This window comes from Pezoporus flaviventris, unplaced genomic scaffold (assembly GCF_033815535.1).
Source record: "Pezoporus flaviventris isolate CSIRO_AGI_PZ_B2104156 unplaced genomic scaffold, CSIRO_AGI_Pfla_v1 ptg000007l, whole genome shotgun sequence".
NCBI classification, from domain to species: domain Eukaryota; kingdom Metazoa; phylum Chordata; class Aves; order Psittaciformes; family Psittacidae; genus Pezoporus; species Pezoporus flaviventris.
Genome location: NW_026892555.1, coordinates 86,346,983 through 86,374,200, shown reverse-complemented (window position 1 = coordinate 86,374,200; position 27,218 = coordinate 86,346,983). Strand labels below are relative to the sequence as shown.

Sequence of the window (27,218 nt, the reverse complement as noted above, 5' to 3'; positions counted from 1 at the left end):
GTTGCGCGGGAAGGGCGGGCGGGGTGCTGGGTGGTACCTGGGGGTGCGATGGGGCGTGGTGGATGGGTTGGAGGCCTCCGGGTGTCAGCGGCGCTGGTCTCTCCCTAGTGTATTCCGCTTTGAGGTTAACACAGCCCGCCTGTTGACAGCAAGTGTTATAAACTGAACATGCAAATGCCGTGGTACTGTTAACCTGTAGTTCGTTTTTAAATTCGACAGATGATTTGGGTAATCACTTGTGGCATCGTTTTGCTAATGATCAAACCCCTCACTTCTTTCAGGTAGTCTTAAAATCTACACGTACCGCTTGGACTGGAATCTGAATCTAGATTTTATAGAGACTTAGAGTTCTTAATAATTTATGAAGTAGATTTTAACTGCTTTGTTTATTGTTATTTGTAGATTTATCTACCACTAACTATGGAGTATAATTTAAATACAAATATTGACATATTCTGTCAATGAACCTGCATCGCTCTGAGGAAATCTTACCATCCCAGTTGTATGCTACTGTGCTTTAGGGTTTTGAAGCCCAGATTGCCAGCCTGGTGAAGATGTTTCTGGTGGAGGTATATAGGTATAAGCTCTGCCAGTTCACAAGCAGCATCAAAAGTACAATCAGGACATACCTGGCTTATACGTGTGAAACTGATACAGCATCAAATTCTAAGCTGTCCTAAAATTGACCAAAATGAAAATGAATCATATAGCATGGGAGATTAAGCTAACCGAGAAAATAAGAAAAATGAAGAAAATTTTGCAAGAAATGGCTCTTATTGCCTGTGTGTCAGATGCTTCAAAATGAGTCCTCACTGTTGCGACATGAGCCCAAGTGGTCAGAGCAGTAACTCTTATGCTTCTCACTTTTGTGAACACCTTGTTTGGAGCAACAGCGCTTTATTTGCACCTTGAGGAGCCCTCTTCTGCACTGCCAACTGCTATTTCAAATGCCCAGTCTGTGCATCTTGGCCTCTGTTGTGTTTCCAGTGTTACAACTTGGACCTTAGCTGGGGAGATAAAAACCTCTAAAGCTGAAGCAAGGTGTAAAAAATGTCAAAAATCAGAAGAAAGCTGGATGTGGCGGTAAAGGGGTAGCTCATTCTGTGAAAGATGTTTGAGCTTTAAAGTTGGGTTCTGAAAGAAGGCAGCGTTTCTACAGTGTGCAACATAGTCAAAAGATGCTCAGAAAGTCCATGAAGATGTTCATGATGCCGATTGTGGCTTTAAGTGTATTTATTGTTGCATGGCTGAGGGGGGCTTAATGGAGAATCATTTAAAATCACCAAAGGGATATAAGAAACCTGAGTGCCTCATCAGTGGAAGTGTTCTTATGTCACAGAGTGCCTCATCTCTTCAGGCGCACAATATGTTCATCATCTTTTGAAACTGAGCAAGTAAGAAAGCCTTATGTAGTTTGCCTTTATCAGGATGTGTTTAAATGTCTGTACAGTGATTTTACCAGTAAGTCAAATTTTATTCTCATACAGTTGCCTCAGCTACACATGTGTCTGTGCACTTAACTTTATTTGCTCAGTGCCAAATTTACTAGAGAGTTTCAGCATGAGCTGTAAATGCTATCAGTTAAGTATCTTTATACTGGTTTAAACAAAGAAAATATGAAAATGGCAAAAATTCTAATAAATGTTGTTCATTTTTTGGTGATGTTAATTCTGCAAAATCCTGTCTCATTTTATATTGAGGATTCAGACTATTTCTAGGAGTAGTTGACCATCATATTCTAATAATTTCAATATTATTAGCTTTTTAATGGCTCTGTAACATTACTGTGAAGGTACTTCTATCACGGTTAATGTTTTTTATCTCTTAAGTTTTGTGACACTGCTAATAGCTAAATATTGCCTCCATTTATAAATGAGGGTCCTTGGCAAAGTAACACAATCTGTGTCTCTCAGATTACAAAAGGACATAATTCCAGTGCTGTTCTCCTTTGCATTGACTACAAATATTGGGTTTGAACCAATTATACTTTATTTAAGCAAGGAGGAAATACCATTAAAATGTTTCTCATACTGATTGCAACTGTTTTGTCTTTGGTAAAGACATGCATTTAGTGCTTACCTTTAAGACTGGTTAAAATCTTGAAAGGTGTGTGTACAAAGGTAGCCTGGGCATTTTTCTGTTGAACCAGACAGTGTTTTAGGTGATTGCAGTGACTGATTGATTTTGGTAAGGTTTCCATGGTTGCTACTGCTCATACAGACCAGTCTTGTTTTCTGGGCTTGAGCTATTTCTTCGGTTCTGATTGCTCAGTAAAGCCGGTGCAAAGCCAGGTGATTTATGTGAAATAAGATGGTGGCTCACAGGAGCACTCTGGAGTTTGTGACAGAGCTCAGATAAGAAAACAGGCAATGTTAGGAGTGTTAGGAATGTGGAATTACAGGGCTTCCTGTGATTGTAGCCAGGCTGGGCATTGCATCTGTGTTGCAGTGTAGGTTTTGAAGGGTTTAGATTAGATTGTACTGTGCAGTCTAATTTTAAAATCTTTGGGATAGGTGGGGTTCTGAGCTTTTACTGTTCAAAAGGGCAGGAAATAAAATTTTCATAGGTTATTGCAGAAATTCTGCAGGGAAAGGAACCAAAGAAAGGGTCAGTTTTAGAACAACGACATACAGTGTCTCCGCTTCATTGCATACGACTGTAAGCTGGCAACAAGCCTGTAGTCCAGTCTTAACTTTTTTTCTAAGAGGTTGGGAAGCAGAGCACATAAAAAGACAGCTGAAATTCACACAGTTTCAAACTAGAGATGACCACAACAGTGAAAAAGGTTTATGAATGCTTATACAAACGATGTTTTCTTAAGTGAAAGGGAAAGCATTTTGTATTGGCAAATTATAACTCGTGTCTGGAATTAATAATTTGTTTCCTTTTTTTTGAGGGGGAGGGGGTGTGAGGGAGATCAAGAATCTATTTCCCCTTATAACTGTAGTGAGAAAGTCTGGGATGAGGTTTTCTGGGATCCTCTTTTGATAATTTTCATTATGTCTGGGTACTGTGAATTTTTGAAGATTATAATTTACTGGTCGCTGTTAGGTTAACACATTCAGAAAGGTTGCTTAATTTTAGTTTCCTATTGAAAAGTATAGTAGGTTCAATACTTAATAGCTTTTTAAATTATTGGTAGTATGATGGAATTGTGAATGTTTTATATTTGGTTTTAATATTTGCATTTTTGCAATAAATGTGAACAAAGGAAGCCCTTCTAAATGTCTGTTTAACATTGTGTTAATTTCTGTGCATTTCTGAGGTGGAGAAGAAACATGAAAGAAATTGAGTAGTCTTCAGCTTGCTAGTATTTTTCAGGTGTTTTATTCCTTTAAAGGGTGTTTTACCATAGCATTACAAAGAACTGTTCTCTGCCAATTTATTATACTTTTGAAGCTGACCCAATGGGTATGGGAGCCTTCCTGCTTGCTATGGGAATAGTTTTGGAAATAAGTTTTAACTGCATATTCCTTAGCACCAAGCTTGTGTTTAATTTAGTTTCAAGTTTTAGCTGTAATTGCTAACATTATTTGCAACAATGTGCTTTATAACTTTGAACCTACATGAAAACCTGACCTGCTCAGTGAGGAAAAGTGCAAATTGCTCAAATACTTTGGAGTACATTGAAGTTTCGTCTTAATTTCTTATGTAGGACAAAGATACTGATCTGTCATGCTGAGAGCTTCTTGTATGCAGTTATGCAATGTTATCTGTTGTTTACTTGTATAAATTAAAGCAGTTGTTGATATTTCTGTAGACTGCATAGTGACTATTTACCATCTGCATCAGGGATAAAGAGGCAAAAGGTCTGAAAGACTGATCATGCTGCCTGTCATTATTTTTGGCCTTTGAATCTTAAACCTTAAACAGTCCAGAAGTTGCTATAAAGTTATTTTATTTTAAAACCTTTACAGGAAAGAGATAGTGATCTTGATTTCCATTTAACAGAAATCCTTTATGCAAAACCTGCAAAACCTGCAGCCAGTACTTTCTCCAGACCAAATTTAGACAGATTTACTGTCTAATTTAGGATATGTACTTAGAAGAAAATGTGCAACTGAAGCGTATCTCATCTCACCAGTAAATCCTTTAAAGCTTGGGTATTTTGATGTTTCCCAGTTGTCCTTTCAATATTCTTCATAGGTTCTATAATTCATACCAAAATAATTCTACTGCAAGTATGTATTTTGTGAGCTCATTTTAAATTCTGGTTTGAAGTCTTTGAGAACTGCTCACTATCCTTTTTTTTGTGCTGTTTTGACACTGGGGGATCATCCTTAGAGCTGAGCTAACCTTGGTTTTGGTCAAACTGCCTCTTCAATTAATAGTTGCTCTTTTTTTCTGAAATACTGTGTATTTCAGCCAAATGCAGCCTCATATTACTTAAATAAGCACAAAACACTTTAAAACTACACAGGAGTTAAGTATGAATGTTTAGTAATTGTTTAAAATGTGGAATTGTCTTGGTCTTTGTAATAAATTAGGACCACAACGGATCATAATCCAATTGAAATTTTATTAATTATAGCAAGTAGAATATGAGCAAAGACAGCGCTGGGCGACAGGGGAGTCTATGTTCCACCAACTGCCGCACCGAACAGTTCTAACAGTCCCTTTTTATCAGTCCTCCAGTTCCGCATTCGTATCTTCAACGGAGTACTCTGCGCATGCCCCAGTTGTTGTTAGGGGTTCTTTTTTCTGCCTCCTGGTGGTCCTTGAGGCTGAAGGCTTGAAGTCCTCCTCGGTTACCTTTAGATATCCTTTTCCATATATGGTCTTCGACTTGCTGTGCAATAATTTTTAGAATTGTTTTGCAAAAGCCCTTAGTAAGCGTCCTGCGGTTTGTAAGTAATTTTGGTGTCAACTTATGCAAGTAAAGCACTTAAGCAAAGCAATAGTTGCCCCCACCCATATGTCTGCCAGTTTTTTTAGAACATCTTGCAGATATTTCCTCAAAACTTGCAGATATTTCCTCAAAACTTGCGCAAGCGGTGTCTGGTTTAGTCTGCACAAGCGACCACGGTTATCTTTTCTTTTGTTGTCTAATCTTTACATCAGGCTTAGCATAAATCTTAATAAACAATACCATAGTCCCTAGTTTTTCACAGTCTTAATGGATTTAATTTGATTTTAACCCATTATATTAAACTCTGTGACTTTTTATACAGCTAAGGAATGAATCAAAGTCTACAGGTATCTGTACAGCCATGGTTACAATTTCAAACCGTATCCATGCACTGAATATGAGAGATGAGATGTTTTTTCCAAAGAGGTGTATTTTTGGCTGTTGTGTTGTTTTGGGTTGTTTTGGTTTTTTTTTTGTTTTGTTTTGTTTTTTTTTAATTCCCCTTTCTCCTTCAACAGGTGTTGGCATTTTGGTTTGGTGGGGTTTTGGTTTTTTTTTTTTTTGGTTTTTTTTTTGTGAGAGGGTTGACTGCTTAGTTTATGAAGTGTAACAAATGCTTTGTAAATGCTAAAAGCATATGCAGGACTTCTGATTAAACATTTTGCTTCTGTCTGCTTTTATCAAGTGAAGGTGAATTTCCCAGTGCTAAATATTTGGGTAATGCAAGTCTATGTACTGGTAGATTTAATTGGTGGAAGAAGGCTTTAAAATTTATTAAGCTAAAGTAAAACTGTGTTTTGAAGGGGGGGAAGAGGATACGGGACTTACAGTTTGCTTGTTACAGTTTGCACTAAACAAGAATCCCTGTCTTCAAAGGCTAATGGTAGCAGTGAGATGTAGCAGCTGCATTGAGCTGGCAGCTCAACAGCTATTAACTAGGTAGAGGAGAGAAGACAGCAAGTACACTTAGTGCAGGAAACCAGATGCATGACAGCATGCTTGGGGCTTGGATCCTTTTTATGTTTGAGTTTCTGATGGACTTACTTTGGCAACTGATAATTGCTTGGTTGGCTAACAAGTTGCCTGGTAGTTTAAGAAGAAATTCTTCTTTGTTAAGTTAGTAGCAGCAAGTTTATTTTCCTTCACCAGTCTTGCTCCATTTTACTCAATGACAGCTTTATTTTTATCTGCTATAGCAGAGATTCTTGCTTCTTACAAGGAAGACTCTGTTACCTCACAGATCTATTGGGTTTTTGTTATTAAACTACTGGGCCCTTCACTTGGAAGGAGGAGGGAGGAATACTGTACTGCATAAAACATTAAACTGAAGGATGTTTCTTGTCTGAAACTTTTCTGACTTTAGCTTTATGTCAGTGTTACTGGAATAACACTGAAAGTGTGATACTCTGAATGATGGCAAGCCAGGTTCAGTCTACAACTTAGATCTTTTTTTGACCAAGAGTTTGGTTTCTTTCTGATTCCTTTGTGGACATTTAAAAATGTCAAAAATACATGTTGCAGTTCATGCTGTTAGCAGTCCCAATTCCTGTGACCTTGACCTACAAAGTGCTAGACTTGTGGTTAGAGCAGAGCTATGTGGAGGGACTTGTCTCTGCATCTCTGATTTCTATCTGCTGTCTTCAGTTAATCTCATTAACTGAAGCAGGCTGAATATCACAGGGAAGTATGTAGCAGCCTATCAATATATTTACTTTAGTGCCATCACATAAGCAATACTTAGGCTAATTTAAATACTTTTACAATCCTGAAGCAACTTTCAAAGGACCCTATCCAGCTTTGTATCTTGCAGAGTGAACAAAGGAGGGGAGCTGTGCATTTTTATACCATCAAATTTGATTTTTTGTAACTTAGCTTTTAATAGTGGTAGAGGCTATGCGTCTCTAGCAGCAGTTCTACTTCATGCTGATATATGCTTTCCCCAAGACTTGTTAAAGGAGACCCCTTCTTCTGAAAATGGAAATTAAATTTATTTGTGACGTATGCCTGCATTTCTCATGCTTCCTCTATGTTTTAACAGCTTACTTCATATTTAGTGTTATAAAACCATACTGCCTTTTTTTTTCACTAACCTAGATGCTCTCTTTGTTACTAATATTGTTTGTTTAAATATGCAGTTTTCACTTGCTCTTCTGTCTTGCTTTTCTGTTTTTGTTTAAACTGCAATTTCTCATGTTTCTTTGCCTCCAACTGATGCTTGTTTAAGAACAGATCAAGCAAAATGATTCAACCAGTTTTCTAGAATGCATATGGGGGAAAACTGTCTGTTCCTAATGTTTTGAATTAGAGCTGGTAAGACCATGGATACCTTTTATTTAAGAAGGCATAATAGTCCATGGCTTGCAGGAAAGACCTAGGCATTTTTTGTATGGTGTCTTCTCTTAGAATAGATAAAAGGCACACTCCTCATGTAAAAGTCTGTGGAGATTTGGCCTTTTCACAGCCTCCAAAAAATGCAATGAGCAGTGAAGATAACTTACTGCAGGAAGCTAATTGTGACAAATTACAAATCGCAAGATTTGGGCCAGAGCAACCCCATGCAGTGCCACAGGCTTGGGCCAGAACAGCACCATGCAGTGCTACAGGCTTGGAGAAGAGTGGCTGGAAAGCTGCTCTGTGGAGAAGAACCTGGGGGTGCTGACTGACAGCTGAACATGAGCAGCTTGTGCCCCAGCAGCCAGGAAGGCCACAGCATCCTGGCCTGTATCAGCACCAGTGTGGCCAGCAGGGCCACAGCAGTGGTTATCCCCCTGTACTGGGTACTGGTGAGGCCACATCTCAAATCCTGTGTTCCGTTCTGTGCCCTCACTACAAGAAAGACATTGAGGTGCTGGAGCGGGTCCAGAGAAGGGCAACGGAACTCGTGAAGGGTCTGGAGAGCAAGTCTTATTAGGAGCATCTGGGGGAACTGGGGTTGTTTAGTCTGGAGAAGAGAAGGCTCAGCAGGGACCTTATCACTGTCTACAACTACCTCAGAGGAGGTTGTAGTGAGGTGAGTATTGGTCCCTTCTCCCAAGTAACAAGTGATAGGACAAAAGATAGGGGCCTCAAGCTGCACTAGGGAAGGTTCAGATTGGGTATTAGGAAAAATTTCTTTACAGCGAGAGTAATCAAGTATTGGAACAGGCTGCCCAGAGTAGTGGTGGAATCACTGTCCCTGCTCCCTCAAAAACCGTGTAGATGAGGCCCTTAGTAACGTGGTCTTGGCAGTCCTGGGGTAATGGTTGGACTTAATGATCTTAAAGGTCTTTTCCAGCCAGCTGATTCTATGATTTTAAGGGAGGCAGGGACAGGAATTAAGAAAACTTGCCAGTTTTCTTTGGTACCTGGCTGCAAAAGTTCTTGACTTTTATTTTTTTTAAAGTTGGATATTGGATACTAAAGGTTATTGTGGCTGGAAAACTTGTGAGAAGTTGCTGGAGGACATGATGAGGAAATGAACTCGAGCAGAATTTGGCATGGTAAGAAAAATGCTAGTGGACAGGCCATAATCAGCAGTGAAGAAAATAGTGAGAAGTCTCAGAGAATTAAAATAACTTGGGGAAAAGTGTGGCCTGAAGTGGACAGAAAGGATCTAGAGCCTCAGGCACGTGAACCAGAATTAAAATAATAGGGTACACAATAACTTCTATGTGCTATTACTGTCATTATTCAGATGGGAATTAATTCAAGCATCAGAGGTTTCTGCAAAGGTTTCAGCAATGCCAGTTACCCAAATATAATTCCCCATTATGAAATCTGGAAAGCATATTTTAACTTCTTATGTACTTTGTTTCAAAGAAATGAAGCCTAAACCCCCAACCAAACAAAGAGAAAACCCAACAAACCAAACACCCACAGAAATTCAAGATAACTCCCAATAAAGGATGCAAAGTCACTTGTCATCTGCGTGGGCATATACACTTGCAAAATCTTCAGTTGCTTGACTTGACTGTATATGCATATTCTTTCCCCCACATGATCCTTCTAAAATACAGTGTGTAGAATGGGTAGTGCTTCATTAGCCTTGGTTTATTGTTAAGTGAGCATAGAGTATATACACAAAAAACAATGGAATAAATGTTACCAAGGCAACTTTAATTTTGGCAATTACTAGTTTTTATGTCTTGCCTTAGGAACCTTAATGAGCTGGAATTTTGTTTTGTTTCTTAATACAGGATTTATTTTGTGGTTGTGAGAAGTATATTGGGGATCTACATTAACATACTAAAATAAATTGCTGAAAATGACATAATTATACAGCAGTATGTGCTGTATGCATTTAGTGGCTAGGCTGTGAGACCATACAATGCATTGGTATTTGTAAGTTCACCTATTTCTTCTTTAGGTCCTGGGACATCTAGACCGACTGGCTTCAGCTCCATTGTACCATCCTGACATACATTGTGTTGGTGGTGACTTACTGACCATTGAACAATGCTGTAGAAGCTGGTGTACACTGTATAGAGGGTTAGGTAAGTATTTGTTTATTCACAATGCTATCTTGAATGTACCATCTCAAAAAGCTGCAAGACGCTTAGGTTTGTTTTTTTCTTTTTTAATCTGTAAATGGTCTTAAAATTGGCAGTTATCCTCCCTTTTCCCCCAGTCACTGGAGGCTCCATAAGCCAGCAGCATTTGTAATCTTGACACTGTGCTATCATATTAAAAAGAATCGGCAATTTAATAAATCAGTCGTGGTGACTCTGGGTAAAGAAAAAATCTTTATTTTTTTTCTTCTTGTAAATGACAGTGTGCTGAAACGTCTTACATTAACAAGTTCTTGTGGGGAGCATTTGATACATACTGCTTAAGTTGATGGATTTTACAAGTTATCTGCAGAGTTGGTGCAACTGATCGATTCATTTATATAACAATTAACATCAGTTTTAGGGAGTGTGGGGTGGAAAAGAGGGTTCTTGGTGCTTTGTTGCTGAAATAATTACCTCATAAAAAAGCAATAATATCCAAACTCTGTCAGGACCAAAAAGATTGAGTCAAGTTAAGTGATTCCGTGCAAATGATATTTTCAATAGATATAGAAGTATTCTACTTACTCTGACACAAATGCTAGCTATCTTCTCAGTCATCTAATGGGCTTACTTAATTTTTCCTAATCTTGCCAAGCGTGCTATATATTTAAATGTGTATGCAGCGCTGTGGGTTTTTCAAAGCTTATGTTTTACATTGGAAATGATTATCATTTCTTGGTATTAGTCTTAACAATGTAATTAGAATCTTATGCTATTTTTACAACAGAATGAGAAAGGAAACTTATTAGGTCAGGAATATCCAAATATTAAAAATTAATCAATTCCTTGCAACGTAATAGCTATATTATGCAAATATGTTGCTTGATCTTCATCTACATGTACAATGGTCATAGGAAGCTCAGGAAACTTAGAAAAGACAACTATTTAAAATGTGGATTGTTAGATAAAGCTTTTGTATGATAAAATCATTGTAATCTGATGAAACCAGTGGGTTCAGGGCAACTGAAAATCGTATTTCTCCTTCCTACTTTGTCACTTTTAAGAAACAGGGATATTCATTGTGGCAGCAAGTGTGTCAAACACAGGAGCGATTTTCCAAATGCTGCCATTTTTATCATTATAATCTGTGCTTATTTAATTTTGTTTTTCTTTGTGCTGGGCAGCACTGCGGCAATTTTATGACAAAAGTGTGCATCTAAGAATGATAATCTGTTCTAGGGTGTGTGTGAATGGCAGCTAAACATTGCAGTATGTGATATACCTGTTCATTGTATTTTCATGTCCAAAAGTAAAATAGAGTAGTTCTTTCTTCAGCATTACCTGTATGTAATAATTTGTATCTAATTCTGCACTGTAGTTATAAAAACCAAAACTAAACCACACAACCAAAACCAACCAAAACAAACTCCAACCCAAATAAATGGCTTGTCTAGCTCTTTTGAGAAGCTGTTGTTTTGCCCTTGGTGTGTGTTTCACATAACACAGGATGATCAACAAGGCTTTTTTTCCTCTGTTAGTGGACTGAATTATACGGGTTACGCTATTTTGAAAGCCCCTTTACAACTTTGTCTTTCACCTGAAAGTATCTTATCTCGAATTCTGAAGTCTTTCAGTCACTGATGGTAATGTAAAATACTGGGCAATACAGTATTTTGGATTTCTTGTTGAATTAATTTACTTTCTTAATTGGCCATCAAGAGAAGACTTGAAAGAGCATATGGAAAATTGCTAAACTTCTACAGCCTTTCTGTCTTCCTTTTGGGATCAGGTATTCAAAACCAGATGTCAGATGAGTGGTCAACACAAATAAATCCATCAGAAAACCTCAACAAAAAAATGAAAGAGAGGAAAGAAGGCTGAAGATAATTCTGTGTGCTTCAACACAAAAACAACTAGAAGGATTTTGGTTAATGTACATGCATTGCCTACAGTAGGGTATGACCTATACATGGCAAAAGTTGCCATTTTGCTTGTTATACTCCAAGTACCTCTGTAGCTGTTCATTGCAGAACAATTGATAATGTGGCACATGTATATTTATTACTTATTTTCTACTAGAAAGCTGCCCACAGATAGCCTGAACAAAAATGAGCTTCCCTATTCGAAGAAGTGTCTTCTTCTTGGTTTGTGAAAGTTCCAGTCTTTTGAATAAAGTAAGCTGATCAAAAGGTGCTTCTAAAGGCTTTCTCTTAAGTTTTGTTACAAGCAGTGATAAAGGAGAGCCACCGAGATGTGCTCTTTGAGGAGCCAAGAGGTGCGCTGTGAGGCTTCTTGAAATTCTGTATGTAGACTAAATGAAAGAACTGTGACAGGGTACAGCTTCCTTTGCACTCGTGGCTGCATTTGTAAGAGGTGTATTTATTGAAGCACCAATCTTACCAGTTAATGCAGAATTCTACTTACCTGTAGATGTAAGAGTTAACACTAAGACTTTGTCTGACCTCAGTTGCATCCTCTCTTCCAAAGAAAACTTGAGATGACATTTGATGCTTTCCTGTTATTCAGAAAAGTGGGTTTATTTTCCTTTGAGAAAGAAGATAGAAATCTCTGGTAGCCACCCATTCACAACTGGACATCATACAATATTCTAATGATAGCTTTTTTAGTATTTAGGTAGAGAAGTTGGTGTGCATTCTGTTTTTCTCGGTTTCTTCCAAGTATCTGAGTTTGGTTTTGGGCATTTTCTTTCTTAGTTGTTATTTATGGCCATGCATATATGTGTTACATTATGAGAAAACATTTTCACAATAGACACCTTCAGTTTAAGTAATCGCTTTCTGACTTTTACAGTTGTGTATAATTAATTAATTCAAATTGTCAGAGTTTTTTTCCCCAAGTATCTTCTTTACCCTGCTGTTTTCTAAGAATGAAGTAATTGTCTATATTGAATCTAGATTTCCTGGTTTGTAGTTGTAATTGCTCATGTGGAAGGAAGTAAATACATGTTTTAGTAGCTTGCTGAAATTGCTGTAATAAAGAAAAAAAAAGGATAGTCAAAGGCCTGATCACTGATAAGTGAACTAGCAGCTTGGCAAGTAAAGTAGGGAGTAGACCGACATGCTGATGGTGCACGTAGGCAGCTGGTTTTTGTTTTGTATTGAATTGTCAGTTAACAAGCCTTGTCATAGTCAAAGCACAGTTCAGTCATTACAGATTCACAAAGCAGGTAGACAAGTTGCTTCCATGTTCACAGTGAGGTATTTTGAAATAACTTGTCTCAGTTTTAAAGAAATTGAAGAACAAGATTAAGCATTTTACATCTTTTTATCATTGCAACAGTTATTTTAAAATCAGTGAAGTGTGGCGATCCAAATTTAGTCTGAGGTTATATATGAAATGTGTCATTATCTGATGAATGTGTTACCTCTGTGTTTCAGAAGCGTTTATGGACTAGTTCTCTGAGAGCTCTCCCTGGAATGATGCTTGTAAATTACTGCAAAGATTAAAAACTTACTTCAACTTTTCATACCTAGTTCTGACTTGAGTTTTGCTGTGCTGTCTGTATAGCAAAGCAAACCTCATGTTAACATTGTTTCTTTTTTCTAGCCTCTTCAAAGGGCAAACTAATGAAAGTAGCAGTTAGCCATAATACCATCCTGTGGCTTTTATTTCTTCCCACTAAAGGTCCTAACCCTGTGGCAGAACAGAATCTGCTGCAAATTGTAGCCAGTTCAGTGTTGTGTCCTACAGCTTAGGCTAATAGCTGATGGCAGAACAGCATGAAGAGAATGTTGTTGTGTTGACTCTGAGTGCAGAGTCTGTGCTGCTGTACAGGACTTCAGAATGCCAAAGTAAGAAGCCTCAGTTTCTTTCCTCCAGAAATTTCTCCAATTATGCTTAGATTAACAGACTCATTTGGGAAATATATTTTAAAGTCTATTGATCTTTAAAATTAAAACTTTTTTTAAAAAAAGCCTTTAAACGGAAAAAGATCTGCTGTCACAAGGATGAGTTATCAGAGAAGCATAGGTAATGATACGCGGGGAACAATTTCTTGGCTGTCTTGTGATGCTTTTACTGTTTGCTTTGGCTTTCCCCAGGAGGGGGCAGCAAATGAACAACGTCGCGCTGGCTTTTACTTTTCAAATGCCTTTTCAGTGTTCCTCTTTGATTATAACCTGCAGCGTACTGATCTAAAAAGTTTAAAATGATGATTTCTACCTAATTTGTTTGCTATAAGGGTAGCTGAAATGTATAGATTGGAAGTATTCATCATTTTCAGTATTAGGCAGTAGAATTTATTTAGTGAAATCAAGTTCAAGTTTATAAAGAAGGTAGTTCTAAATGAATGCTTAAGATTCTTATGACTATGGCATTAGGTGTGTATGTATTTTAAAGGATAAAATAGCCAAACAGTTGGATCCCATGACAGTTATTAGTTAGTGGCACCCAAGTCTTGCTTAACATCTTTCAAATGCTTATTTTCTATATTTCAATTTACATTAATATAATATTCCAATTCAAAATAATGTTGTCATAACCATTTTTGTCCCATCAGAAAATAAAACTGAGAATACAGTAATTATAGTGATGGGTTTAATTCACATATGATTACACATATAATACACATATAAATACAATGTACAAGGATGGCTTGTGCACTCTGCTGACAGTGCATGCACATTAAAGGCCTCAGTTCACAGAGAGTAGTAGTAATACTAAACAATATAACCAATTTTTATTCTTATTTCAGCAGCAAAGTGCAGTTCTATAAACTAAAACTTTATGGAGGCATACCATATTACCGATTGAGCGTATGGGATGTTTTTTTCATGACTGTATGGGAAAATGCTGATTTACATCTCATTCTGAATTTCTTGAAAGTGTGTGGCCATAATTTTGTCAGTTACAGATCAAGTAGTTAGCAAGAAGCGACTGAGAGGGGGCAGTCTAACCTTTTCATTCACTGAGTTTTAACCAGTATAAAGTTCATATAAATATAAAGTTCATATAAAGAAGGGAAAATCATAGAGGCATCTGAATATCAGCTGTCTATAATCTATGTGCAAAAGTGAACTGTGAAGAATGAAGCTGATTCCTGATTAAAGTGATTTATTGATAGTCTTATCCAGTTGCTTCATTAAAATCATAAGTGTTACAATGCATGTGGGACCTTCATGGAGCCTAAAAGTTGATCAAGAGCATGCAAGACACTTTGGGTTTAGCAGGTCATAATTTCCCACTGTCTCAGATGCACCTTACTTATATCTGAAGAATGGAAGGTTAAACTATCAATATTACAAATTCCAGGCTCCTTTGGACTTCAGCTTCTTAACCTTAGAAGATTGAAGCAAGCCTCCTAGTTACAGAATATTCTTTCTTTTCTCGTTAAAGAAAAAAGAATGCATCAGTATTTGTGAGGAGTTTGCACCAAAGGCACTACATAAGATAGGCACTGCTGGCAACCATTTCAAAATTCTGAAATTTGCATCTAAAGCAAAGTTAAATGTGCTGGAAACAGGCAGCTGTGCTCACACTTTTCTATAAAGTAGTAATTCAAGTAGATAAAAAATACAAATAGCTCTACTTTTCTACAAAGCGTTTAAACCTCTAACGAAGGAAATTGTGAAAGACATCTCCTGTAAATGCATAAAAAAGTAGAGTTTTAATTCTGATTTCAATGAGCAGAAATGGTAACAATTTTCCTAGACTGTGAATTGGTATGTTATACCTTTGAACTGCTGTACTTGTATTGGATTCACAAAGATATTACAGAAATTAGCCTTTGCATTTTCAGTCTCTCCTAGCTCTGAAAAAGTTCTGTCTGTCATGTAGGAGTTTACAATCTAGATTTCTGACAATTTTATTTTTTTTAATGTGTTTTTCCTCTTGAAAGAGCAAAATGTTTAGGAAAGAGGGAAGAAAGTACTACAAGGAGTTATTCAGAGAGGCACAACTTGCCTTTCAGAGTTGGCTTTCATCTTGAAGCTTGCTGTTAAAATCTAGATTTTTCCATATAGGCCCTTGGTTATACAGAGATCACTGTTTCAGCTTTCACACTTTCTGTGCATCCAACAAGTCAACAACTCCCCTGTCTACCTAAGTTCCCTCATGTAAATTAAGGGCTTTTATTCTTTGAGCAATGTAAGCTCTACTGCAAGAAAATGTTAATCCACACAAATATCCGAGGGTTACATCCCTTTTTCATCTTCCTTGTTTTGAATACTGTTGCATAAATTAACAGCTGTATAATTCACTCTTAATTTAGAATTAGCAAGAATACTTTTGCCAGTAGAAGTCTTGGGCATAATAAAAACTAATTTCATTGCTTTCTGAAATACTTTGTTTCCAAAATATCAGAACTTTAATTACCTTCATAGCATGCGATGAAAATAGCTGTGTTTTCATTACAGAATGTTTAAAGAACGATTAATCCTGTTTGTTACATCTAACATGTGAATGTAGTGCATGTATTTGGAAATAGTATTTACTTAGTAATTAATTATTTACAGGTATGACTCAAAATGACATTGTTTCCTTTTGCTGAGCGCTGATCAATAATCTGGGTAGAGAGCTAAGCACCTTTTAAATCTGCTATAGTTGACTTCCACAGGACAAAGATTTTAATGTTCTCTGATGCTTACATTTCTACCTTTGAAGTTACTGTGTGTTGAAGATGTGACTTTACAGTATTAGACTTGTGTTTGAATTTGTGAACAGCCAGTGCTTGCTATGTTGTTTCTGAGTTGTGAGGAGCTTTAAGTGCTTAAGACATAGAATAACTCAAAACCATTTAACTCTAAGCATGGTGTGGGGAAGAATCTGGAAAATCAAGGAACTTGGAACAGCAGATCTGTGATCTGTGTAGTACTTATCAAATGCTTTACAGTTGTGTTCCCTAGGAATCCTCTCTTTGTATATAAGCACACATCATTTTCATACACATTATTTTTAATTTTAAATAAATTCCACTTGCAGGCCGGAAAGAGTAGCAGGTCACACAGTGGAGAAGATAGAATCTGTCTTTTTTAATTCAGACGAAGAAAATCTAGGAAACATAGATGGACCATTCAAGCATCAAGATACAATAATCGAGTATGATTGTCTTGCATTGTGCAATACTGGTTGCTAGTAAATTGCTTTAACACAGCAAAGTATGTAATTCTGGGAATGTAAATAAATAATTAAAAGATAATAAAATAGTAACTGAAGTATTTGATCGTAGACAGGTCTGATAGGAATCTTTGTGCTGTCATTTCTCCCTAGTGATATCAATCTTTCCTAACTAACTGCCTTAAATACTCATAATAAAAGGCATTAAAAGCTTTAATTAACGCATTAACTGAGAAATGTCATCCCTTAGACCACTTTACACAGGAGGAATAGATGGTGATTTTCTAGATGTGACAAGGTTCATTTCCTTTCTGACAGGAAGTGTTCTTACAGTTAGTCCTGTCGAAACACGTGGGAATGCATCCTGGCCTCAAAGCCTTTCACTGCCAGCACTGTGAGTACAAAACAAGGCTAAAGACCTTTCTGATACAGCAGATGCAGGTCGATTGCATGTATGTCTTCCTTATATTACCACTCAGGAGGGGAAAAAAAATACTATCGAGTTGGAATATTGAATACTGTGTAGGAGTGATTCTTTTGTGACATGAAAAGGATTTCTACAGAAAAGGGGTATTTTTTACCTATAGGTAGTTCTCCCTCTCACACTGAATATGCAAATATCAAACATGTGATCTGATTTAAGAAAACAGGCTGTTTTTTAACTGAAGTGGGTTTTTTTTATGGCATTCAGAGATGTTGGTCTTTAAGGATATGTTTGACCCTGGTTCGAGATTTATATTCAGAAGACACCTATGTAAAGGTGTAGATACTTCAAAGACAAGGACACCTTATGCCCATGGCTCATTAACAAGAAAAGATGAATTTGCTAGTTCAGAGGGATGTAGACTTCAACCAGTTTGTAAGTTCTATTTTTGTACTGCTGCTCTGTGGCCAGGAAAGAATGGGAATGTCTTCTCAAAACTTTTTAAATCAACTTGCACACATTGGCATGTTTCATGGTTTTTAATATAATACATTGTTGTTTGTCCAGTTTGGCTACATTCCATTTCATTTTCTGGAAAGCTTCCTGCTTCATGTTTCTGTTTTAAAGTTGAATGTTGAACCTCTATCAAAGGGCCAGCCTGTCTGTGACTGATGCTCTGGGGTTCTTTCTGTCTCAGTCAAGTGATCTGTTTATATAGACTTTGCATTGCCATAGTTTTATTAAGTCCATCGTTCCGCCAAGAAAGCAACTTGTATAAGAAATTCTGAATTATACAGGGGAATGTACTTTGTAGCTTGGAACTGTTGAATCTGCTCCGTCTTGTTGGTATTTAAAAAGTAAAGCTTTCTCCTGTCTTCTGAGCATTTTACAGGAATAGAAAATAAGTTTAACTGAATAAATAGGATGGGAATGTGCTGTGTTGCCTTAATGGCCTTCAGAAACCCGCTACTTGATGCGTTCAGTGAGTGGGTGGACGGGACAGTAGGGAGTCAATTAGATGCTTATGATAATACTTAAATAAATAAATCGTGGAGATCCTCCTGTAGGATCTGGCAGCAGTGAATAGGGAATATCCACCTTTGTCCACGCTGGCAAAATTAGCTTTTCAGCGAGTTGAAGAAATTAAGTACGCTTGCAGTGGTTTGGCAGGAGGGTAGCGCTCTGACACTTGAGTGATATGGGTGGTGCTCCATCCTGCAGCACTGGAGCCATGGCATCACACATGGCAGCAGAGGAGGGTAGGCAGATGTCTGGCAGGAAACATAGGTGTGAAGGGGGCTGATAGACATCTTACGCTACTGAGACAGATGGCTCTCAATCCCTGTAGCAGCAAGTATGCCATGTCTTCAAAGACAGACATTTGCTCTATTAAATATTCTTAGCTGATGGAGAAGGCGACTGACAGGGCTTCAAAAGGTACAGGAAAAGGAGAGTGAGAGCCAAAGAAGAGAGAACCAACTTTTCCTAGGGGGCTGGCTAGGTAGTGTGTATGGGCACTGATAATGATGTTCAGGTACATAAGTAGACAAGTGACTAAAACTTTGCAAAATAAATTAAACTTTTGCAAAAAAATGAAGGCAATAAGTCACTGTCTAGAAGAAGGATTGCAAATCCAGAACTATCTCCTATTCCTTGCTCTGCTGCTGATCTGCTACATAACCTACTGCAAACACATGTAATGAGTTTTAGAAAGCTGCTTATTACTGGTGAAAATGTGATTTATTATCTAGCTATCAAACCATCAATAACTGCTCCTGAAAATCTCATCAGCCTCTTCCTGTTTGCTTCCCCACTGACAACTGGGAGTGCACAGAAAAAGTGCTTTGATTTCCACATCATGCTGACTATGCAGTGGTCACTCAATGTGATATCCCCTGCATAATTCTTAAAAGATAACACTAATAAAACCATAGCTGGAGATGTAGTAGTGTTGGCATGAAATACTGCCTTGAAAAGAATTATTTCTGTTCCAGGGTTGGTGTTAAGATTTAGTTTCCTAAAATATGTTCTCTAAAATGTACTTACTTGTTGGTTTTGAGTTTTATTTTTGGCTGCAAAAATGAAAATAGGTTTGCCTATTTGGGAGTCTGACTATATGACCTCCCAAGATCCCATTCAGCCTTAACTATTTTGTGATTCTGTTTCATTTTTTTTTAGCTTGTGGTTTCTTTCTAGTTAGGTTCCTCCCAGGTTCTTCACTGTAAGGCTAATACTTCATAATTTTCATGCATCAGAAAAATATGAAGATAAATATTTGTCACGGTTTAAAACCAGGCAGGCAGATCGTTCACTCACTCCCCCCCTTCTTGCCCTCCCCGTACTCCTGGAGGGATGGAGAGGAGAATCGAGAAGAATGCAACTCCCACAGGTTAAGAATAGTTTAGTAACTAAGGTATAACACAAATCACTACTGCTACTACCAATAATAATAATGAGAAGAGAAACAACAAGGGAGGAGAATACAACACCTCACCACCCACCGACCAATAATTCACCCCCCCAGCCCAACCAAGCACCAACCCATACCTCGTCCAGCCCCACAGTCCTCTAGCCCTTCTGGGTAACTCTCAGTTACATCCTGGGCATGACGTGCTGTGGTATGGAATAGCTCTTTGGTCAGTTTGGGTCAGCCTCTGCTTCCTCCCAGCTTCTCCTCCTCCCTGGCAGAGCATGAGGCTCAGAAAGTCCTTGGCCAGACTAAACCATTTGAGCGGTAACTAAAAACATCAGTGTTATCAGCTCTGTTCCCAGGCCGAAAGTCAAAAACACAGCACTGCACCAGCTACTAAGAAGGAGAAAAATGCCTGCTACTGCTGAACCCAGGACGATATTGTAAGTTAGAAATCATCAGTGGGCATGTAGGTGAAAGGGGAGACTAGTCCTTTTAAGAATGTACCTCTTGTTGCTTTTGTTATTGGAGGTCATTGTTTTCCTTTGTTATTGTTATCCTTGTTGTCTTCACGAAAAATTCTTTGGGTGTTTTCTTCATTAAGTTAAAATTACTTTCCTTTAGCGTTATTCCGTTGCTGCTTGGAAATTTCCTGTTCTACATTTCCCCATTCTGGGGGATTTTTTTGTTTGTTTTTTACTGGTGACATAGGGCGTGCTGAAAGTTGCCCCTCTGAACTTCAATTCAGGAAAAAAAAAATCAAAACTAAATTTGGAAATGGTTCTGGCTGTTTTTTCTTGATTAGACTTCTGATGGAAGCCAAATTTATATGCAGTAGGTCTCCTACTGGTAAAACAGACTGGCATTTAACTGCCTAGACCATTATCTGAGATCATGCTTCTTTAGCAACAATATCATGGGAAAGGTGAGTTGTGGCTTGGGGGATGTGCTGTAAATACGAATCCACTAATATTTTTGAATTTCCCACTCATACTTTATATTCCCATGGAAGATACTATATCCTTAATATTTGCTTTCTATTTCTTGGTAGGTGAGAAGGCTTTCAAGTGTGAGATTTGCTCTTATACCTTCATTGATGCAAGCTCCCTGCAGCAGTGTTTCTGAACATGCTCTGGTGAGAGGCCCTGCAAATGCTGACTCTGTTCATATAGTCGGTAAGTGTCAATAATCCCCCTGTCAGGCAAATTCTGTAAATCTGATGGCTTTTAAAAAGCAACAGTAAAACCCTCACCCTAAATTCACACATTTAAATATATTCCTATTGGGAGCTTGTCTCTAAGAAGGCTTTTTTATTTAAAGGGATTGCTTTCTGTCCCCTCTTTACAACTCAGTCTGTATATAACTACTGCAAAGACTGTCCTAGAAGATGTATGGAACACTAATGTGGAACACAGTTGGGGCTGTTCAGCCTGGAGAAGAGAAGGCTGCGTGGAGACCTCGTAGCAGCCTTCCAGTATCTGAAGGGGGGCTATAGGGATGCTGGGGATGGACTATCCATTAGGGACTGTAGTGACAAGACAAGGGGTAATGGGTTAAAACTTAAACAGGGGATGTTTAGATTGGATATAAGGAAGAAGTTCTTTACTGTAAGGGTGGTGAGGCACTGGAATGGGTTGCCCAGGGAGGCTGTCAATGCTCCATCCCTGGCAGTGTTTAAGGCCACGTTGGACGAAGCCTTGGGTGGCATGGTTTAATGTGGACAGTCCCTGCCCATGACAGGGGGGTTGGAACTAGATGATCTTAAGGTCCTTTCCAACCCTAACTATTCTATGATTCTATAAATACAAAAATACACAGTAGAAGGCAGTGATATATCTGTGTCTGTGTGTGCAGGGGTACTGGGACAAATAGTAGTGACTTGCATAAAAGCAAAAATGTGTTCATTCACTAACTGTATGTCCTAATTTGCTGTATAAGGGGCACCATGCTGCTTTTTCACAGTGATTCTGTTGTAGTGTTTTGATTCCACCTTCCTGCTCCTGCCAACTGAGGAAATGCTTGCATTTCTGACACTGCTAATACTTTTCATTTTGCAGTGTTGGCAGCATGTGTCATGTGATGAGTGGGAGCATTAGCTAGTCTTAGTAAAGCCTAAGTACATGTTGAAAGTATGTACTTAGCAGCCTTAGAGGCTGTTTAAATGTTAAATTCTTATGTCTTTAAACTCTGTACACTGAATGATGTACTGTTTGCTTTGGGGTTTTTTAAACTCAGAAGGTTTAAACTAAGATAAACTAATGTTCACAAGTCACTTCTTTAGGTTTCTTTTCATTGAGAATTTTTCAGTGTGCAGTATTGGAATAACAGGAAAAAATAATTTTTCCTAATTTTGGTTGCAGATGTGTAAAAATTCAGAATTGTAAACATTATCCAAATGCTGTAACAAATGAGGGAAGTTTGTAAAATTGAATGGTTGTTTATTAGAAAGACAAATATTTGTTTGCAGATATTTACTTCTAAGAAGTATCAAAAATGTCCTAATTCATGAGCAGAAGAAAATAGTGGTTGAAGAACTTGAGGGGTATGATAGCAGTGAACTCCACAGAGTAGACAGTGGAACAGTGATAGCCTATTACTCTTTATGCATTACTGTAGTAGGCGTAGGAAATACAGTTTTAGTTATAGGATACAGCTAAGCCTGATAGGGGCTGTAATTCAGCAAGTTCTGTACTGCTAAAAATCTGTTTTTTAATAGACCATTCTAATACCTGTCACAGTATTTTATCTCTTTCTGCAGTATTACTTTACAAACATTTTTCATTTACTTGTGATAAGCCAGCCCTTCTTGCAGGGATCAAAGATTTTGTTGCTTGCAAATTACCAATGTGCCTTCTTTGGACAGGCTTCTTCGGAGCCTGCTTTGCTCCCTTAGATGCACGTTAGCTATCATAATGTAAACACTTGCACATTTAACTTTTGCGGTGGAACTAATTCCATTTGAAGTTCATAAAACTGTTCATTAATAAATTAAAAAAGAGAGTCCTATGAGATCAGGAAGTGAATGCTTTAACAAATGTCTGAAACTACTGGTTTCTTGTATCTCTACTTACAAAACATTTAGTTGCTGTGTGCATAATGGTCCATACATAAATAGTTTGGTTGTTTGAGATTACTACTTGTGAAACAGTTTGCCTGAACTGGGTAAATACAGTTCAGTTTGGTTTTTTTTTCTTAAGTAATCTATTTCAGGTCTGTACCAGATTTTTTTAAGCACGCTGGAATATAACACACTCTGTTTCAGAATTGTATCAAAAATACAACAGAATGTAAGAATTCTTCCTAAAGAAGAAGAGGACAGAAAAAGACCCAACCCTTTTCCAGTCCCTAAGCACGTACTTCACACTCACACAGAACTCCTTGACTGATTCAGTGGGCTGTATTCAAAAGTGAGGTGTAAAGGGTAGAAATCACATGCAGACCTGAGTGTAAACAAGACTAAGGATGGCATAACTGCAGTGGTGAAATATACAGAAAAGTGTAATCTCTGAACTTTCCCAGTATTCTTATTTAGTTTGTGAATAAATACATATTGTTTGCTGTTATTCAGTTAGAAAAAAGTTTATTCAGGCTCTCACCTTGTGCTTTACATTCATCAGATATATTGAGTGAAAAAATACAGTGAACTCTCCAGTGGAAACTGATCATCAAAATTCAGGATTACAGTGAAATTTTAATTTTAAAGTGCATCCCTCTGTATCAATATGTGTATATATTTGTGTGTATATGTATAATGAGCTGAAGACTTAAAATGTGTATGTAACTATGCTGTTCACAGCGGTCTTTTTACTTTAAGGCTTTGTCTTATCAAGAGCTTAGAGCTATGTAGAAAAAGAAACCTAAATTTGCTTGGGATATCTGTCTTGCTTAGTGACATGGAAGAGTCAGATAACTCCTTTTGATGGTGCAGAATCCGACAGGCTCACAGTTTTGGTAGTTTTGCTGTCAAAGACTACAAGAGGATTTCCTTAAAGTTGGTGTTCCTGATTATGACAGGGAGAGTTCTGTGCTGCTTTAATAAGAATATATGGGAAAATATTTCATCATTTGTGTAAATTTTACCTTGAAAACACAAGTTTTTCTATGTCTGTGTAGTAAAATAGTTTTGTACATGCCAGATAGCAAAAAATGTAATTGGTTTAGGTGTAAGGGGAAAGGAGGGTTAGGGTATCCTTTTCTGATGTAGTGTACTTTAAGAAGGTCTAGAGTCTTCTGCTTGTTGCATTCATACAAATACCACCATCACGTGAGTACTACAACCCTGAATACAGGAAACCCATGAATATTTGCAGCACCAACCTTGAGGTTTTTAAGCTGGTATGGTATATGCATTGTGAAGTCTAAGAACTAATTTTAGCCAACTTAGTTGTGTAATCTGACCTCTTTGTGGACCCCCTTCTATACTCAGTGGAGAATGGTGGGCATTCCCACAAGACATCTTAATTTCATATGAGACATTAGTTAAATGTGTGGGCTAATTCACCCCCGTTAGGGTTACTTACTGCCTGCCTACAGTTAACTTTACAGAGGAAATCTAGAGTAGACACCCGTTGGCAACATTATGCAGGATGAATCCTCTTGTAGGTGGTGGTTTTAATTTCCTAGCTCATAGGGCTGCAAACAGTTGTTGCCAAAATAAACAGATCCTCAGTATCTGTTTAAGGAAAGCCTTACATTCAAGGAAGCTACCATTACAAATTGGTAAGTTTTGAAATATGATTGTTTGATGTTAGTGATGTTAGGTAACAAGTGCTGAGACTAACCCACAAGTCTCAGTTCTCTTGCAGCCTGTATACAGCTGTATTCTAGGTTGGCCTTGTATGAGGGAACTGCCAAAATCTAAAGATTTAGGTTCTATATTTGCTATTCCCTTGAATTTGAAAGAACTGAGGTTTTGGATCAGGTGATAATTCCACTATCTCAGGGCAGAATTTAGACCCATAGTATGGAGCAGACCTCACATTTTAATGTAGAATGAATCATGGACAGTATTGCTGTTATGGTTACTTTCTTTATTTTGAAGTATGTCCGTGTCATAACGTGAACTAAGTGGGTTGAAATGACAAATGAAAGGTAGAACTTTTTTGTATATTCAGACTGGTTTGCAGCTTTCATGACATTGAGCTGGAATTATATGCAGATACACATGCACACACAAATGTGTGCGTATCTGGTGTGCGTGGCTGCATGCTGGTGCAATGCCAGCATACTTACATTAAGGATGTAAATGCATATAAGGTCCTGTTAAAAGGTAAATTGGGGCACTTGGCCTTATAGGAGTTTAGGTACCTATTGCATGTATGAAGGTTTTATTTTTGAAGAGTAGATATATCCACATTTGCACAACTGAAAGTGAAGTAGAAACACTGCTGGAAGCATGGTGCAGGCTCCACTAATTTACTCCAGTGGCTGGAAAAAGAACAGTGAAAGGTGTTACCTTGCTTGAGATGACAAAGAGACATATTTTAGGTCTAGAAACCCTCAGTTGGGCATACAGCTAGCTGTAAGTGAAATCATTGAGCTATGGCTCAGGAGGGCTGTGTTCTGATCTAGCTTTTGCCATTAAGACAGAGCCACAAGATCTTGCTAGGGATGACTCATACCCTCACCTCTTGTTTGGCTATTTTAGATTTCTGAACACTCCAAATACAAACTGCCAGGCTGTGCTTGTGCAGTGCTCACTGCTACTGATAGTACTAATGACTGATACATTTTTAATTTATTACAGCATTCAGAAGAAGAGCTTGGACCTTCACATATGCTGACATCACACTGGTGAGGTGTGGTTTTTGCTGCTATTCTTCTGAGAAACAGCTTCTCCAAAAACACATTAAGAAAAATCACCTAGGTTCAAGAAGTTTCTTAACCAGCTCCCAGCTCACTTTTACCCTCAGATCACTTCCTGTAAAAAATTAGGTTCTTCATGCTTGAACTACCACCAGAGCATCCCTGCGAATAAGGAAGCTGTTGGCGTTGTCACACTTCTGTGCTGAAAGCCAAGGGTTATCTGGAAGAAGAGAAGAAACAGTCCCTATGCGGCAATTAAAAGCACTTAGAATGGTCTTCCCGAAAGCCTTCTGTGTATTTTGGGGCAGGTGGAAACTCCAGTGTGCTGAGAGGAGTGTGAAGATTTGTGTTGCACAAAGGTGGACATGTTGATTTTTTGTTCTGGTTACCTCTTGCTGATATATTCTGCTTACTTACAAATGAAGAGTTTGACATTTGAAGGCAGAATCTGTTGAAATGTACCAAAGCTGACAGTGAACACTACTGGTTGTTTCTGTACTACATCTCTTATTTTTGATACGGGTCTCTACATAAATTATATATATATATTTAAATATATATATAAACATATATACAAGTAAATTATTAAAAAAAAAATCTACTGATGCTGTAGGACTCAATGTGGTAAAAAAAAAATCCTGAAATGCCTTCGTATTTATTTTGTAACAAAATGTGTCTATTATCATAAGCTGACCCATTGTTGAAGTAAAAATATAAACTATTGAAATGTGACATCACATAAACTGTACCCTATTCAGCCAAATAGATATTGCTCACTTTAGAAGATCAAATTAGAAGAATGATATACTTTCTAATTTTAGGCTGTTAGAGGACTGATTTTACTCCATGACTGCACATTTGTTCTTTGACTATGGTGGTTTTGTAGAGTCTGTTATCAGCTGTAAATGTTTCTCAGAAAATGTAACTGTTGCTAAAAATAAAAAAGCTAATATCACAACTTCCTACCAGACAGAAGCAAATAGTGACTGAAGTGCATGTACACTGTTCTCTTAAACACAATTGTAAAGAATACACTGCTTCAACAGGATGAAAGTTTCCCTTCCAGGTAAGTTGTAGATTTCTTGATTTACGGGAAAATGTTATTAAAAGAGTTATGTGGAGAGTAGCTACTGGCAAATTGTAGGTAGAATCTTTATTAAAAAATTGAAGATAAATTAATTTTCAGAGAAGAAAATTCTTACACTGTTAGAAACTGATGGTCATCATAGACCTCATTTTCCTGTTACACAGTTGGAAGAGGAGAGGTTAGAAATGCATACCTAAACAGAAACACTTGGTGCTTCTTCATCGGAAGTATAATAGTTGGACATTTACAACCGAGGATATACATAGCTACTAATGGGTAATATTTTCTTTCCTTAATGCAATTTACATTGCAGCATTTTAACTTGTTTGTACAACAAGTGTGATGGTTATTTAACTTGAAATGGCTTGAATGGTTCTTATTTACATCAACAGCAGTACTTTACTTTGAAGGATTCCAGCAGCTTTTCATTAACTTTGCACTGGGAGAATACTTTGACCCTTGTTGATAGGCCCAGAGGATGATGAGTTAATGTGTTGGTTGTTTAATAGCATTTAGCAGTAGCATAAGATGTGAAGTACAAGGGGATGTAGGTATGTGGAATTTAATTAACCAAACTGGAATTCGGCCGAAACTGAATCAGATCAATGGCCCCAATCTTGCAAAAAGCACGAGGGGGCTTGTAATAGTTGGTAAGTGACCTGAGCTTTCATTTTGATGTCACCTTGACAACTGTGGTGTAAGCAATATAGAACCTACTTTTCTAGGGAATTTATTCAGTAATGTCGTGAAGGATGGTCTGTACCACTTACTAAATTACTAAAGATTACTTCTGGCAGCATTCTGTCCTGTTTTTACGTCTTTCATATAAGCTCAACCTTAGCGTTTGAGAACAGGCAAGAGTACAGCATGGAGTCGCAGAGCTGCAGGCACAGCATGGTGCAGTTGCGTGCCCACTAGAATTTATAATGTGCTGGGTCTTGCTTTTTATTTCCCATTTTTTTCTCCCCACTGTTGTTGTGCCGGCTGTATGACAGGTTTAATAAGTTAATTAGAAATAGGATCTTGAATACAAAATAGGTGCTTTTTTTTTTATATATTTATTAGCCCATTATAAAGGGGCAGGAATATTCAGCATTAGC

General features: G+C 37.7%; 1 long non-coding RNA gene across 1 annotated transcript; it reads left to right on the top strand.

The window, feature by feature from the left end:
- The first annotated feature begins 1,349 nt into the window (after window positions 1-1,349).
- Window positions 1,350-25,669, top strand: LOC133267241 (uncharacterized). Its single transcript, XR_009742682.1, has 3 exons — window positions 1,350-1,461; window positions 9,195-9,321; window positions 24,973-25,669. It is a non-coding gene; the product is annotated as an uncharacterized LOC133267241 (long non-coding RNA).
- The last annotated feature ends 1,549 nt before the right edge of the window (window positions 25,670-27,218 follow it).